Raw genomic sequence first — 18,641 nt, forward strand, 5'->3', positions numbered from 1 at the left:
AAGGCAGTCAGCAGAAAATAATTATCTGAAAATTATCTTTATAAAGTTAATTTTGAGATAAAATTGTTAGAAAATTGTCCAATAACTGAGGAAAAAAATCAAGAAATCAGTTGTATTAATTATCATATTATAGGCCTGTTTAAATTTAGGTACTCTATCTATCTATCTATCTATCTATCTATCTATATATATATATATAGATATCAGCACCAGACATATCAGCAAATAGACCTCAAAAGTTGCATAGCACACATCAAAATGAATGGCTATCAAAGCCCCCTTTTCCAAAGCAGATACATCAACTTGTAATAGAGGGAAAAGCACAGGTGTAACAAATAATGTTAATGATGTCTCAGTTCCAGTAAGCATAATAAGAGGACCTTAACACTGGTACATCTTGGAATACAGCCGTCATTAACATTCCCCTCTGATTCACAATCAACACTGGAATTCTGATATTTAATTCATCGTCAGACTTCAAAATGCGAAAGATTCAAATAAGTAATGCATTTACTGTCCATTTATTCATGTCACTGCTGACCTTCCTCTGTAAAGTAGCTGTAACTTTTATGTCCACTAGATGTCGACAGTGGTACACAAATGAGGCTTATTGCAAAGTGTTGAGTCCTCACACAAAAATACTTCCAATAGAAACATACTTCATTCATTCTTTTTTCTGTGATGTAAATAGTGCTGCTCAATTTATCAATTCCTTCTCAAGTGTCATCATCATTTTAATTGTTTGCCAACCATAGCAGTAATTTATGACTTACCCACTGACTGTCTCTGAATGTGAGGGCCTTTTCTGGTGTGGCAACCTACATGGGAAGATGTTGATACTCTCTATTAAGCTCCATTCTTCACTTTTGACCCATGGTCACCCATTAATGCAGGCTGAAATATCCTTGCTTTAACTTTGCAGAGCTTAATGCAGTGATTTTTTATTCCTCCACTTCCCCCTCTCAGTTCCTGTCTCCCCTATAAATTCATGCTCTCTCTTTCAATTCTCACAGTGCCCCTCAATCACCCGGCGCTCTCAACAGCACTTCGCTCTCCTTTAACCCCTGAGCCCCTCTCCACCTATAACTCGGCCCCACCCCTCTCCCTAATAAGAGAATGTAGCTGAAACACATGCAAATGAGCAGTCAGCCAGCTGGTATCACAGCAGTCATGTGATCTATCAAGGTAGGGGGTTAGGGGGTGAAGGAGACATGGAGGGAGGAGAGTGCGGGGATAGAAGAGGAGGGAGGATTGTGGGGGGGGGGGGGGGGGGGGACGGACAGGTTCAAAGACATGCTGGAGAGACACATAGGCATCCCTCTACTTGCTCTGTGCTACATGTAAAAATAATCCCATCAGCCCTCTCTCTCTTTGTCCATCAGCTTTCTCCGTACTGCCTCTGCCTCCTTTATCATTTATACCCTTTACTTCCCTCAATCCTTCAAGGACAAATACCTGAAATGTCACTCGAGCGACACATGACACTTTACAGAGAAGCACATCAGCACACCTCTTTTTCTATGTGTGTGTATGTGTGTGTGTCAGTGTACTTCACCCACCACTGGGTGACAAGCCCCTGCAGCAGTCAAGGCACACTGCTTCAGGGGCAGCAGTGTGCATGAATGCGTGTGTGTGTGTGTGTGTGTGTGTGTGTGTGTGTGTGTGTGTGTGGTGTGTGTGTGTGTGTGTGTGTGTGTGTGTGTGTGTGTGTGTGTGTGTGTGTGTGATCCGCCTCACTGTAGCACCCATTCCAGCAGATTCTGCTGGCATAAGATCTGGTTTACCCTGCCAACAGCAACCACCCTCATCCATTCCTCTCTCCTTCCTTCTCCTTTCCCCTGGCTGCTCGATGAGGGAGAGAGGGAGAACCCTATAGCTCAACTCTCTTTTTTTATGTGCATGTGTGTTGTCAGGTGATTAGAGTATTTGTTAGTTTGCAAGCAAATGCATCCACCCCGTTTGCCCAGATATGAGCATGCGGGCTCCAGATTACAATGTCCACCAGAGTGATGGAGACAGGTTTGACGTTTTTTGAAACAATTATTTATTAATACTGACTTACAAGCAAAATTCAATTCCATTATAAAAGTGAATCACATGTGGCATCAAACATTTATAAATAACTGTTTTTGTGGAGGTGTAAATGATAGTCAGATAAAGTACATCGTGAACTGTTAAAATTCTGTATATTTATTTATTAGTTTGATAATTTTTCGGCTACCAAACAGGCCTTGCGTGTCTTTTGTATGTCAGCGTTTGTCCATGTTGGCTCAGTCTGGTGTCTGTGAAAGAGCTGCACTGTGCCATGGCGACACCAGTCACCTGTTACCTGTCAAGAAAGATTCACACAGAAAGATTCAGAAATTGCATGTGGGTGCCAGTGTGTGTGTGTGTGTGTGTTTGTGTGTGCTTATATAGTGTGAAGGCAGTACCTCTGGGCCCAAACATCTTCAGGTAGCAGTGTGAGCAGTATGGCTTCTCATCATACTAAAACACAATCAGAAAGGCATCATTTTAACGGCATCGTCCTACTCATTGTTTAATCTATTTGATGTTATTTTCCTCATGTATTTCGTCATTTATTGTCCTCATATACCTCAGCATGTTGTCCAGCTGTGAGCTGCCTGTTGCACTTTTGACACTTGAGACACAGAGGGTGGTAATCCCTCCCTAAGGACCTCTTCTTCTCCCCTGCAACAAAGAAAATGATGGACATGGATGGGACATTTTTATTAGCTGTGACCAACAGCTCAGTAGGTTTTTCTGTCGGTTGGTTGTTGCCAGCCAGTTGGTTGGTTGCAAAGTTGATTTGTTGGCCAGTTGGTTGGCTGGATGGTTGGTCGGCTGGATGGATTGGTTGGTTGGTCAACCAGCTGGCAAGTTGCTCGGCAAGTTGGTTGGTAAGTCGATCAGTTGCTCACTTGATCGGCTGGTTGGTTGGTCAGGCAGCCATGTGGTTGGTTAGTTGGCAAGTCAGTTGGTCAGTCAGTTAGTGGGTCGACCGGTTAGTTACTTGGCAAGTTTGTCGGTCTGACAGTTGGTTGGTTGCTAAGTCAGTTGGTCGGCCAGGTGTTTGGTTGGTCCACAAGAATTTCCCCAGTTTTTGCCCTATAGGAAGCTGAAATTTGGCACAGGGGATAAGTGTGTGTGTGTTTGTGTTTGTGTGAAGGTGTGTGTTTGTGGCCATGCCAACTGGCTTAAAAGGTTCGGGGGGCTGGCGTATCGCAAAAAGGCAAATATCTTCCAAATGGATTCACAGGCTTGCCCAAGAATTTGTGAAACGATTGGTCATGAGCCAAAGAACAGCTGATTAAATGTTCATGCCAACTGGCAAAAACACATTGATATATGGTAAAAGCTATTGTGCATTTTCGCTTGTTTATGGATATTTCCACTGCCAGACCTTGCACATTCAGGAACCCCGGCAAGGCAGTTTTCGGTTTCGCCTATTTTGCCTTATAGGAAGATCCATAACTGGATATTTCACCACAAAGTCAGAGGAATTTTGCATTTGCACACATACATTTACATGAATATTAAGATTTAAGTATATGGTTTCGAATATAGACCGCTGTTCTCATCAGTACACATATGGAATGTAGTGTTGGGAGGAAATTAGTTAAGTAGGTCAGGTCACATCAGAGAATTTCAACTTATCTGGCTCATGAATAGAAATATAAAACTAACAATAAAGCAACAACAACAAAATTCTGTGGACTTGAATAGGTTGGTTTTAGTGCTCTTTTGCATTTTATAGTGAGATCTGAGTGTGAGAAAGGACTCAACGAAAAGTGACAGAAGGTGAGGAGGAAACCCAGAGAGCAGCATGCAAGCTCGTTTGGCTAGACCCACATCCTGTTGTTATCATGGATATGTGTGTGTGTTTGTGTGTGTGTGTGTGTGTGTGTGTGTGTGTGTGTGTGTGTGTGTTTGTGTGTGTGTGTGCTCTAAAGAGAAGGTGAAAGCCAGACAGAAAGGCCTTTTTTTGTCCTCCAAACAGAAAATAGAGCCAGACATATCAGCAAATAGACCTCAAAATCTGTGTAGCACATATCAAAATGAATATCAAAGCCTCCTTTTTCAAAGCAGATACATCAGCTTGTCATAGAGGGAAAAGCACAGGTGTAACGAATAATGTTAACGATGTCTCAGTTCCAGTAAGCATAATAAGAGGGCCTTAACACTGGTACATCTGAATGGAATGCAGCCATCATTAACATTATTAGTTGCACCTGTGTTTGGCAGGTTAAACTCTCAGCAGTAAGAAAGGTTACATTATAAAGACATTTTCACCTGTACATTTTTTTTACATTTATCTCATAGACATTTATCTCAGTTTGTGTCTTTTGTGACACTTTTTTTACCAATACTTTTTTTGTATTCAGGTGAAAAAATGAAAAGAAATACAGAGAGAGAGAGAGAGAGCAAAAAAATCGGAGAGAAAAAGAGAACAGGACGGAGAAAAATGCCAGCCAGACAGAGGAAGACAGACATATTGTGTAAAAAATTAAAGAGGTCACACTCACCAAAGTAGACGGGCTTCCCACAGATTGGACAGTAGCCTACCATGATGGTATATAATTATTTAACGTACAGTGTGGTTGCAGTGTGAGCTGGCGTCGTGAGAAAATATATCCCGCAAGAGCATGTGTGAGCATAAGTGTGTAAACTGAAAAATTGACAGGAAAACCGTTAAACTGCAGATATGACAGCGTCTTGTGAAGTCAAAACCAGGATGTGGTGAGTGAGACGTCACAGGAAGAGAGACAGACGTGATTTTAGACGCTGTCATTTTTGGGGAAAAAAGGGGACAGGTAGCATCTTTAATCATGTCTTCTCTTTATGATGAGAGATATAAAGTCGTGTAAATAGGCATCCTTTTATGGACAGTTGTGTTTTTATACAAATGCTTTGGGTACACAGCCATGACACTGTAAAGAGACACAGAAAGGAGAGAAAAAGAAAGAGGGGTGAGGAGAGAAGGGACAAAAACAGCTGTCACCAGCTCAAGTTCCCAGCCATCTTCTCCCCTTTCCTGCTGTTTTCACCCTCTTTTCTAGATTAAAAACAAGTTGAGCCTCTGAATTGAAAAGAGAAACCTGACACTTGTGCCTTTCTTTCCTTCTTTCTGTCGATCCTCTCTCTCTCTCTCTCTCTCTTTTCCTGTCACATACACATGCACGCCCCCGCTCACTGACTCACACAGACACACACCACACACCCCTTTATACTCCCCCATACACACACACACACTCACTCACCAAAAAGGCTGTACTTCTCCTCAATGACATCACATATAGAGGCTGCAGCCAAAGAGCAGAGGGAGAGGCAGGGTGAGGTCGGGTTGGTTTGAGGGACAGAGGGGGGAGGTGTGTGTATGTGTGTGTGTGTGTGTGTGTGTGTGTGTGTGTGTGTATGTGTGTGTGTGTGTGTGTGTGTGTGTGTGTGTAGGCAGTTATCCCCTCGGGATAGGTGATGGAAGTAGACCTGGGAAGGGACAGGGGTGAGGAGAGATGAGCGAGACAAGGATGGAGACAGTAGTCGGCCTCAGCTCAGCAGGGACAAAGAAGATGAACTCTGATGAACTTTGCAGAGCAGAACGGGGCCGCTGGAGTCACTGTGGAGGACAGGCGACCGTCTGTGCAGTTCGATCCCTATCACTGTCAGTGGGACTTGTTTCTTGGTCATGAATGGCCCAAAGAGTCGTACTCCTGCATGAGAGCAGGCAGGAAAATACAGTGGTGGAAGGAGTATTCAGATCTTTACAAGTAGCAATACCAAATTGCAGTAAAAGTTCATAATCAATGGCAATAAAATGTCCTAAAATATTACAAGTAAAAGTGCTCATAATGAAAAGTTACCCTTGTTAGTGTTACATTATATTTTGGATGCATTACTTTATGTTGTAGCTGATTACTTGTCTCTAAAACATTAAAGGGGAGCTTTGCTAATTTTACATCATATTTGCAGGTGTTTTCAAAGGGAGCTACTTGCTACTACTGATAAATGATAAATGATAAATGATAAATGATAAATATCCTCAAGTGATGTTACTTTGATCAGAGTTGGTTAAAGATTATATTTTTTTTTAATTTTATAAGCATCTGAAGATCTGAAGTTGACACACCTGGGTCTCTGGCCTGACTGTTGGCTGTCAAGTTGCATTGTGGGAAGTGTAGGTATCATGTTTTGATACAGAAGAGGAATGCTTAGAAAAATAAAATAAAATAAAATAAAATAAAATAAAATAGTCTCTTCTATTCTTAAGAAAAATCCCATTGTAAGTCTGACAGTGTTATAGGAGTGCAATGCTATTGTCTTTCACACCTGGCTGGCTGTTTGTTGTTTTGTTAAGAATTTGAAACAACTTTTAAATACTATAGTGTGAAAAAAAACTCATAGTTGGTTTGATTTTAACAATCTATCCCTGAATTTAAGCAGGACCAAATTCATTATCTTTGGTTGTTACAAATTTACAAAGCAGACTTATGATGAGTGATGTTGAAACTGTGCTGAAAACTAGATACAAATTATGTCAAAGCAAAGATGGCAGAGTCTGTAAATGTTGTAGAAAAATAAATGGACTTAAATCAAGCTTCTGTAATTCACTTATACTTACATACATCCTTTGTTGTGTTAAAAAGAATGGGTAAACATATAAAGAAGATTTGACAGTAATTTTCATGTTTTTGAAACAAATGATCAAGAATAATAATAACAAGAACAACAACAAGAATGAGATTTTAAAAATGCATTTCTGTAAAAAGTGAAAATGAATGTTTAGAATGTGAGAAAGCGAAAATGTATAGAACATTTTTAAAATTTAAATTAATGTTTAAAATGCTGAATGAACAAATATGGAATAATAGAATAGTGGAATAAGTTGTCTCATGTTGCTTTAGACCTCAAATAGGCTTTTATATAATGAGCTCAAATACTATTTTTTTTACACCAATGGGTAGTTGAATTATAGTCATACATCATATCTTAAAAACTGATCACACATGTAAAACCTTACATCTTCAAACTGTAGCTATCAGATAAATGTAATGGAGTGAAAAAGTACAATATTTCTCTCTAAAATTAAAGGGAGTAGAACTATTAAGTAGCCAAAAATGAAAATAATCAAGTAAAATACAAGTACTTAAATACAGTACTTGAGTAAATGTGCTTAATTACTTTCTAAATACATATATATACCGGTATACTCGACGCCCATATCTCACAATATTTGTTATGTTATATTTTCCAGCCCTTACACATCGCAAACAAGTAATTTCTGCTCCTGATGAACTTCAGAAGGCCATGAAATATATGAAGTATTTCATCATTTGCATATTTGCCAGCCTCCTGTGTGTCATGCTTTGCAGAGGGATGGAATACCAAGTAGCTATTTTCATCTGACCAGCCTTCCCTGCAGGATAACCTATCATGTCTCTCCATCAGCATTCATTGTGTGTGGACAGTGCCAGGAGAGTTACATCCTGAATCGCACGCATATATGCATGCACAGCTTACAGTGGTTTTTTTTAATGCAACTTATGATGTCATTATTTTAATAGAGAACAGATAGTGAATGTGTGCGAGGGGAGAAAAAAAGCAAAGATTGGAGTCATTAGAGCAAGACAGAATAGCTAGAAGGAGAAGCAGAAAGGAGTTTTACAAGTTGAAATAAAGGAAAATTTAAAGGAAAATAGGAGAAATTAAAAAGAAAGAAGGAGCAGGGCATGGAGAAACAGAGGCAATATAATTGTGAAATGCAGAGAGAAAGGAAACAAGAGGAGAGAAGAAGAAGAGGGGGCGTTAAAACCACATTTCCCAGTGGATCTTTTGGTAAGGCTACGTTAAGAAAACTGCCAAAACTCTTAACACACACATTCCCGCACTGGCACGCACATATGCATGGTTCACTTCTGCCAAGTCATATGAGATACACCAACACACACAGGATGGAGCGATGTGGGAATGTTTGTCCGGGTGTGTGTGAACAGGATTTATAGTAACATTCAGTGAGCGGTGGAAACAGACAGAGCTCGGAGGAGAGAGAGAAACACTGGCTCCTCTCCTCCGTCTCCTCTGGTGGGTTGGATCTTGCCGAGGCCAAACCCTCCGACGCCGGCTTTGAGAATTGTGTGCGTGGGGGACACAGGAAGAGGCTCAGGAAAGAAAACGGCTGGAAGGATTCCTTCTTCCCACACATAAATGCACTCTTGATCACATGTGCGTACACATGAAAGTACACATAGACACACACACTGGGAGCAAAAAGGAGCATTTGGAAGGTTTCCTTTCCCCCCACTCACTCACAAACACCCACTCGTCATCACGTTTCACTTCTTGGCATCCTCCTTTCTCCCCCAAGCCCAGAATATGACATGGCTTTGGGGTTGCATCTCAGCTGCATACACACAATCAGCCTCACAACACAAGACATATGGCAAACAAAATCAAGCAGCATTTCAAACATTTGACAGATGAAGATTACCAAAGGACCACATGGCGTTCTACTTTGTGGTACCTGTTTGAGAAACTTTTTTCGCCTCCTTCTGATATTGTCATTTGTGTAAAAAATATCGGTTTTCACAATGACTTTTCCTGCTTTTTTTTTTTTTTTTTTTTAATCATCAGACTGTTAACTGCAGAAAGGGAAACAGCTTAAGCTTCTCTAACCAAGCCAAAAAAAAAATCTCTCACCCTTCACTGTTTGTTCTAAAGCCTTTCTGGTGCTCATCTGGCACAGCTGGTTGGATATTTTGGTGCACCATGGTGTGGCGAGCCATTTCTGGGGTTTGTTTTCCACAAATATCCCCCTCTGTGACGGCCCTTCTGGAGTCAGACGATCTGAGGGCTATAATCCTCTATTTACGGTATCAGCAAATGGAAAAGTCAAGAAAATAAGTCCTTGTTTTTCACTATTAATCTGGCAAAGCCTATAAGTCCCCTCATGCCTCTATGTAGTGATATGATTATGGCATGGCGACTATTACTACATGATTAGCAGCTGTGAGTAGCTGGGTCAGTCAGATTGCATTATGGGATGTTTTGTTGTTTTGTATGGTCTGCGCAGAAACCAGTGGAGGGATGTTCTTTGTTTATGCGTGTTCATGTGTGTGTGTGTGTTTGCCAGTAACACAAATTAAACAGGTGTTGATGCCGTTCTGGCTTTCAATTCTCTTTGGGGCTGATATTCATTACCAATCCTCCAAATGACAACAAACACTTGAAATACCATACACACACACATGCAATTACACACCATGCCACAAATACCAAGAGCTAAACTTCTAGTGTCCATTTGTTGTGATGACATAAACTCCAAGAGCTGCTTAACAAAAAGATTAAACACAGTAAAGGCCAAGTTCAGATTTTCAATACATTTTAGCTCAGCTACTGGCAAGCTGATCGGTCAATTGGCTTGTCCACCATTTTAGTCCAAACAAAAAATGTTTTAACAACAATTTGATGGATGGCCGTGAAATTATGTTTGGCATTCATGGTCCCCAGAGAATGAATCCTAGTAATTTTGGACATCCCCTGACATTTTCTCTAGCGCAGAGTTAGCTTTTATTAAATGTGTCAACAACTATTGGATGGATTGCCATGAAATCTGCTACTCCTCATCCAGCACCACCAGCAGGTCACAATTTCAACTTATTCCGCAAAGTATTTCGACATCTAGCAGATGGACTGGCAACATTTCGCCACAAACATGTGCCTCCCTCAGGATGAATTACAATTGCCTGACTGAAGAAGCAGAATTTTCCTCTAGATCCTCTGATCAGGTCACGTTAGTGTGCAATGCAAATACCTGCAAAACTAGAGACATTCCCATCAACCTGAGCTGTAGGCTACATTTTGAATGTACGTATATGTTAGCATTTTGACACGCTAAACTAAGAATACAGTCAGCAATACACCTGCTAAACAAAATCTTAGCATTTAGCTCAAACCATTGCAGTGCCCAGCCATGACTGTATAAAGAGAACTGGATCCAGTATTGGTGCTGGGATCATTCATACGAAAGTTGTTCAGTGGTGCATGAAGCCAAAAGAGTTTGACTGCCAGGGTTGGCCTATAAAATTACCCAGAATTTCAGCATTGTTCAGCCCCTAAGGCAGGGGTGTATCTAGGATCGGCTTTGGGTGACACAGGCCACCCCTGAAATCTGATGTGCCACCTCATTATGATTGGCTATGTGCCCAGTCGGTTTGAACTGTTTGACTAGCAAACTGAATTTTTGTTTACAGATGCAATTCAGTGTGAAACCTCAGAGGTGGTATGTCTAGCCCAACTAATTTCACATTTTAGCACTTAAAAATTATCGGACCAATTTAATTTTTTATTAGTAACTGACTTAAAAATGTGTGTTCATAATTATTGTAACAGTACATAACACTTAAGAACTCCTTTTGAAATATCTGACAAAAAATATTTTTTATGAGAAATCAAGTTAAAAATGTATTTTCCTTATAATTACAATAATTAATAAGTACCATAATTATGAACACCATTTTTTTAGGTTGATAACTTGTGTAAGATAATTTGTTCCAACTAAGTTTCCCATGTTATCTAAAAGAAATTCTAAAGTGTTATGTACTTAATTAACTATTATGAAAACGTGTTTTAAATGTATTACTCATAAATTAAAGTTGTTCTACTTACTATTGTGTTATTTGCTTTGGGAAGAACAATTTCTTTAATGAAATATAGAAGCTTTATTTGACATTTCTGTGGTGTCACTGTGGTGTATTTATCTTTTAACTGTAAACAGGAAGGTAAGACATTATAAAGCTGGGAGTTGTGGTAGGTATGGTTAGTGCCACCCCTGCATAAACCAGTGCCCCACTTGGGCCACCCCAGTGAAAAAAAAAAGTCTAGCCATAAAGCAAGTGAACTAGAGACTCTCACTGGCTAAACTGTTCACTTCTGATTTAACCTTGCGCTGACTTGAACAGGCATAAACTGATTTAACTAGGCAGCTCTTCTCGACATTAGAAATGTTATTAGACTGAACAGATCAAATCTCAACACTCAAAAAAAATCTCGCCATTGATTTACAGACGTCTTTTTGACAATGTAAGTCCATGGGAAAAGTCTTTTTGGGCCCCATTGGCATCTTGTGGCAGACCAGGAAGTCTAACCCGGTTTGGCCACAATGTCAAATTGGCTTCAAGGCCTGGAGCTGTACAGCATGCAAGTGTGGCTGTAGATTTACCTTGTTTTAACTCAACACACAAGAAGATATTTCCAAACTGTGAAAAATGATCTAGAACTTTTACTTTTTCAATGACACTGTGGCCAGCTAGAGGGCCAAGCAATACAAACTCAAGGTGTGCAGTGAAATATTGATCCAACCCACAGAACTTGATATGAAATTCTAATGGTATATAGACTGCATATATATACCAGTTAAAGCAATTTACACAACATGCACGATTCACCCTATTCACACACACATTCACGTACAGCCATCATTTTGGGGTACAGTATCTTACCCTGGGACACTTTGACATGCAAACACGGAGCAAACCGCTGACCGTCTGACTGGTATAGGACCTTTGTTTATTTATTTAGTTCAAGATGATATCACATGGCATGGAGCACAAACATTACATACAAAAATAACAGAACAATAGTGCACAGCAGCTTACCAATAAATGACCCCAAAATTGGCAAGGGATTAGTAAAAATGTACAAGACAATTATCTAAAAATAGCACAAAATAAGGGGAAAGTAAAAGAACAAAAACAAGAAACTACCTGAGTGCTAAAAATAAATAAAAAGAAGAACAAACACTGTTATTTTTCCCAGCTATTTTATAATTTTCTAAAGGTTCTCTCTTTTTTAAAAGCTAAATTTCAGGTCATTTTTATGTCTTTTGGCCCATCTGACTATTATAACAAAATTAACTTAAACATAGATGGGCAGTTTACATAACTTTGGCAAATACCTTTCTCTGCAGTTCATGAAGTTTACATTTACAAAATATGACACTCATCTCCCACACAGTTGTCAATACAGTTGCAGATCCAGTGGTTTCTATCCTCTCTGACTTCTGAGACACAACCACCCCTATAATGGGAAATGCAATATTTTCAAAGGCCCAAAATGTGGTAAAAATCTGCATAAAATTATATGCAAGACATTCAAAATGTTTCAGTGTGACTGACTGTTGAATACTTAACAACCTTAAAGCCACTTAAGCGGAGACAAAAAAGGAAAGGGGTATATTAAGGGGATGATATGCTCATTATACACAGTTTCAAACTTCCAGAGTTGACCTCAGTCACTCAGTAGGGTTCTCATGGCTGGTCCCACCTATTGTTTAGATCTGCTTGGGGAAACAGAGAGGCAGGCAGAAGGAAAGAACCTAATGTGTTGCTTCTTGCCTGTGCATTCTTGGCATAGCTCTTTGCCCTTTTCATTTTTTGACTGTGATTTTTTTTTCTTCCTTGCTTTAATAGTGAAGCCAAGGGTCCACAGCCAGCCAAGTCCCACCGCTCCAGTCTGGCTAAGCCACAGAAAGCTTGGCTTCCTCCACTCTCTGCTCTCTCTCTCTCTCTCATTCTCCATGTATGACTACAGTATGCGTCCCTCTCTCTTTCTCTTTGGACGTTTCTCCATGTCACTGTGTCTCTCCTGTTTGTCTCGTTTCCTTTCTGTTTTATTTTTTGTGTCCGTCTGTGTTGGTCAATCTGCCTCTTTGTCTCAATTTCTCTTCTGTTTTTCTCATGTTCTTGTCTAACACACACACATACACACACACACACACACACACACACACACACACACACACACACACACACACACCACCCTCTCTATTTCCTTGCCTGTCAGTCTGTCACAGCCAGCGGACTGGTTTAGCAGGCGGGGTTCAGCTGGGCTCCACAAACACATGGCTCTCAATCTGCCTTCTTGTGTGTGCTGGAATGGTATTTCATTTTCTATGCTGTTCATGCGTCCTATTTAATCTTTTTTTTTCAAATATATGGACATGTTTAAAGACAGTTTTACCCTTATACATATGGACGAGGTAGACTCTGTACCGTTCATGTCCATATGCATTTCTTTTTTGTCGTGAACTTTGTATCTACACAAACAACCCCATGGCTCATTTGAAATGTCTTATTGCCACATATAGAATTCAAGAACACATTGTGTAACCATTAGGTAACGCAGGAAGGTATTTCAGCAATGACGTGTCACCAAAAATTCAGCTGCACTTCAGCAGACAGCCTTTTTCAACACGATACGAACAAATTCCAGTTTGAGTCTATCCATAAGAGACAGTGTTGGCAATTTGCTCCTCTCTGTCTCTCAAGTGAAATTGAATTATAGATCAAGAACCCCTTATGCGCACCAAAACCAGAATTCTCCAACTCAAACAAAAGCCTGCTCCCTCTTCTACTACACCCATTTCTATCTGATCAGCACCATTCATTCCGCCACTTAGACAGGAATCTAATTAGACCAGAATATCAACATTAAAACACATATCTGCCCCCCTCCCTCCTCTCTCTCTCTTTGTTTCTCTGCTCTTCCCTACAGCTGGTGAGAGTATGGTTTGTGGCTGCCCCTCCCCCAACGTTTGAACAAGCCAATAAGAGAGCACGTCAGCAAAATAACCCCCCCTCCCCCCTTTCCTACCACCCCTAACCCACTTACTCATCCTGCCTCCACCCTCCCTGCACACCCACGAGACTTCCCCACCCTCTCTACTTTCTCACCCGTGTTCATCCTCCCCCTTTCCTCTCACTGTGCTTCACCCTTCTTCCTGGACACCCTTTCTTCAGACTTCATTACACCCACTCGCCATTTTCCCTTATCCTCATCTCTGCTGCTCCCCTTCCTCCCCTCAACCTTTCTCTCTCCTCCCTCCCTCCCTCCCTCTCTCCTCTCTCTTCTGTGGCCTTATCTTATGAATATCGGTAGCACACTGGGTGAAAAATTGATCCTCCCCGCCTGTCTGTGGACGCTGCCACAGTGCATTAGCCTGTGTGTGAGTGTGTGTGCTGTGTGTGTGTGTGTGTGTGTGTGTGTGTGTGTGTGGAGGCTTGCTGCTTGAGGGAGGCAGGGAGGGGGGAGAGGAGGAGTGAGGAAAGGAGGGTGGGAGGGATATTTGCATATCATCAAAGTAGGGAAAGGGAGTGTAATGAGGAGAGAATGTGTGTGTGTGTGTTGGGTGTGTGTGTGTATTAGGAGTGGTGTTGATGGGTTGGGGTTGAGTGTGTGTGAAATGAGAGACCAAGAGAATATGGCATGGGAGGTGAGATGGACTGGGATGGGTTTTAGGTGTGTGTGTGTGTGTGTGTGAGAGAGAGAGAACAGACAGAGATCTCATGCATGCTTACCTTCACATGCCGTCCATAACACCCCTCACACACACAGGATACACAGAATATCTACACTATATTACTAATACTAGTTTATATCAGAACTCTGTAATATCTACGTAGCTGCCAATGTTTTGTTGTTGTTTTGTCCCTGTTTATTGTCTCTCTTTTATTTTTTATTTTAATATTTTGTGCTAATTTTGTGCTGCTGAACAGGAACCTGCTGAAAGAAGGTTTTTGCCTGAATCAGGCCTGTTTTAACTGTAACACACCTAATGTTATGTTTAATTCCTGTCTTGTGTAAATAAATGAAATGAAATGAAATGAAATGTGTCATGTGTAGGCCATATCCTGACCTTTGACGCAAAATGTGTAGTCTCAAGTCTCATTAATTGCTAGAAAATGAGAGAAATTGCCATGCTTCAACACACCACTGTAAGATGGAGCAAAATTGGTGTATGTAGGGGTAAAGACACATGCACAAACTTGTTCTATCCATTGAGAGATGTATCTCACAAACACTGTCACAGACGCAGGCTGGCCTCATTTATAGTTATAGTTTACAGGATATGGATGTCACAGTTGCATTAGAAATGTAGCTACGTTTGTGCACAAGAAATGTTTTTATAGTGAAATGCAAAATTGCAGCAACCACAGCAAGCAGGGAATGTTCCCACAACACTGGCTAATGTTGCCTTCAAATTGCAATAATGTTTTAAGAATACATTTTAATCTACATTTTAAAGAATGTTTAGCAATTGAAATAATGTTCCTTTACGGTTGAATGCGAACTAAGATGTGACATTTTAACTGCAACATGTTTTGGTGATGTTGATAATGTTCTTTTATAAAACGTTCCCGAAATGTTACATGAGAACAAAGGAAGAACATTTTAAAAACAACATTCAGGATGTTATTGAGGACTGAGATTACAGACTATTTTTTAATGAAAACGTGATGTAATGTGACAATAAAAGTAACTATAAAAAATCCCCCAAAACATTTTAACATTTTGATGATGTTTAGAGAATGTTACCCCAACTTTAAAAGGAACATTCTGAGAACTAAAAGAAAACTTGCTGCTAAAATGTTACTAAAACATTGCATCAGTTTTATTGTACCATTCTCAGAATGAACGCAAAAATTTCTTGTCGGACCTGTCCTGACCTGGCTTGTAAATGTTTTTTTTTTTTTTTTAAAAAAAGAAAAAAAAAATAAATACAATGTTAAAAAGAAAAGAAAATTAATTCACACACACACACACAAAGCATCAGTAAAACCACACACAAATATTACCATTAATATCACAAATAAGATACATTCACAAACACACACACACACACAATACATCCTCAAATACATACACACAATTTACAAAATACACGCGTGTCTACTGTGCCATTAAGTGTGAAAATATTGTTGTCTTTCAGCCTTGATGCTCAAAATTGAATTAATTTATTTCAAACATGAGCTAAATAAACCTCTTTTTTTCTGTTTGTCACTCCGTATATTCTGTCCACCTCTGACACTGTAAAACAGCACGCAACTTTTGCAAACACAGCGAACAGTTATTCTTAAAGCGAACTTCCAGAAGAAACAGCTGCAATGGGTAGGCTTGGTATTTGTAAATAAATAATTTAAAGCCCCTTTTAGCCTGCCTCTCTGCTATCCGCAGCTTCTGATTTAACAGGGAACATAATCGATTACCGAGCACCCACCTATTCATATTACCATAAAACTCTTTATGTTACAGTAAATTTAATAAAAATAAGTGATATTTAAGAGTTCTAAATATAGTTTCGTGGTGTTTTGTTGTCGGTGGATGTGTGGGAGTGGCGTGTGCTAAAACCCGACTACAAACGATGTCTGTGTTCTGGTATCGATTGGGCCCGCCTGGTGAAATCCGACTTGAGCGTTGACGGTCTGTCACATTTCACGCTGACACCAAGCGAGCACTGGGCTCATACACACACACATACACACACACTCGCATACACTCACACGCTGGGCTCACCATATTATCGACAGATCCGAGTCAGGAGTACAGTCGAGGAGAGCACATTGAAGGTAAGTTGTGGTGAGAAAAACTACTCCGGGCCGGGAAATTAGACCGGGTTTCAGCGGTGAGACTCAGAGGCGGGGTCATTGCTTTAAGATCGTGTTAATTTTAGCCGTTGGTTCTTTCTTTGTAATTTTAGGTTGACCACTTTTTAAAAAATCTTTCCCTCTGTGCGCTTTGCTGTTTGCCACCTTTCCAGTCGGGGAAACATCAACCCAACTCAACGAAATCAACCAGAATAAGTTTTTTTATGAAAGCCATTTTGTTTTGTTACTATTAACCAAGCAATTTAAAGGGATCCGAGGCGTGGGTGGCTAGCTACGGGATTTTTCTGTGTGTTGGTCGGTGGAGGAGGAGGGGTTGGTTCGGCTTGGCAAGCTAGTGAACGACATTACGCAGACTGGCTAAACAAGTTTAAATGGGTGTTAAAGTGGGTAAAGTTGCCGTAAACTCACAGGGGTGATTAATGTGGTTATTAGAAGGCGAATGGGTGTGATAAAACCGTCGTTATACGGGTGAATTAAGCGTTATAACGCGTTTACCACAGTATGCTATGCGCACTAGCATTAGCCTCCTGTGAGCTAGCGAGCCATGGCCGTTCGCTGCTCGGTTGTTGTGAACTAAACGTCGCTCGTGAACCAGGAGATGTAGCGTTACTATAATGTGGAAGTGTTTCCATATATTTGTTGTACTTAAGTTGTGGACCCATGGATACAGTTGCTGTCAGTTAAAAACGAGAGAAAATCGATGTTATCTCGTAATGAGGTCGTTGTTTAGTTAGTTGTTGAACCAGTTTCGGGGATCAGGCTTACGTTACTTCGACAAACTTGAGGGAAGTAGATACATCGGAATTAAAAACGCTGAAGTTAGTTTCTGATTCAACAGAGAGTCACGGTACACTGAATTTACATTGGTTAATGAGTTTTTTTATGCACTTCCTACTGCGGGCAAAGCATGTTGGAGTTTTTAAGCGAAGTTTCATAGCTGTCTGACATCTACTTTAAATTTGTGAAACCTTTCTTCTATCTGTGAAAATGTAAAAAAAAAAAAAAAAAGGTACATTTTACTGCATTTTGGACATGCAGATCAAATTTAACTAGGTCTAGATCAAAGAAAGGGGCAAAATATAATTTGAAACACAGTGTCTGATTTGTGAAACCTTTATTCTATTTGAGAAAATGTTAAAAAGAGACATTTGGTGGCGTTTTTCACATGCAGACCTCATTGAACGAGGTCCAGGACAAAAACCACAAAGACTTGGCAAATCTGGACAAAATTATTCCAGAGAGGCTAAAGATAACTAATATACAGTTTCAGGCTTGTGAAACCTGTGTGTAAAAATGCAAAAAAGGGAAGATGTCACTGCGTTTTTTGTAAGTAGACCACATTGAAACAGGTCTCTCTTGAAAACCACTATGACAGATCTGGACTACATAATCATACAGAAGCTAAATATAATTTAAAATACAGTTTCATATTTTTAAACTCTAATTTTATTTATGGCAAAGCTAAAAGGGAAGGTTTCTGCATTTTCACATGTAGAGTAGACCACATTTAACAAGGTCTCTATACTTAGATTTGTAAAATCAGGACTAGATTATCCCAGAGAGGTTAAAAAGTTGATACAAACACATTTACAGATTTATGCAAGAAAGGGGACATTTAACAGTGCTTTTCACATCCAGACCACATTAAACCACATCTCTTGAAATCCACAATACTTACTTCTACAGTACGAACACAGTCGAATCTGGACTGTCTTATCTCGGAGAGGCTAGATATTTTTTTAAAAGGCATTTTCAGATTTATGAAACCTTTTATTCTATTTGTGACACTCTAAAAAAATAACAGTACTTCACACTACAAAAGTTTAACACTACTTCACACGTATACCACATTGAACCACTACTCATTATACTTAGACTTGTCAAATCCGGACTAGATCACCCCAGATTGGCTAAATGTTGATACAAACACAGTTTCAGATTTGTGAGACCTTTATTCTGTTTGTGAAAGTGCAAAAAAGGAGGATTTCACTTCTTCGCTCACATGCAGACCACATTGAACCGAGTCTGGTTTAAAACCACTTAGTTAGTGAAGCGACGAATCTGAAGCTAACTTCAGCGTCGTGAGTTAAAACACACATGTTTGTGTAAATAAACAGTGGAGGTTAACATTTGTGTGAACAGTAAAAAAGAGCTCAGTTTAACTGTTGGCCACTTTGCCAACTTTGTGTTTTTAAACAGTGG

The sequence above is a fragment of the Plectropomus leopardus genome, chromosome 4 (genome assembly GCF_008729295.1).
Source record: "Plectropomus leopardus isolate mb chromosome 4, YSFRI_Pleo_2.0, whole genome shotgun sequence".
Lineage (NCBI taxonomy): Eukaryota > Metazoa > Chordata > Actinopteri > Perciformes > Serranidae > Plectropomus > Plectropomus leopardus.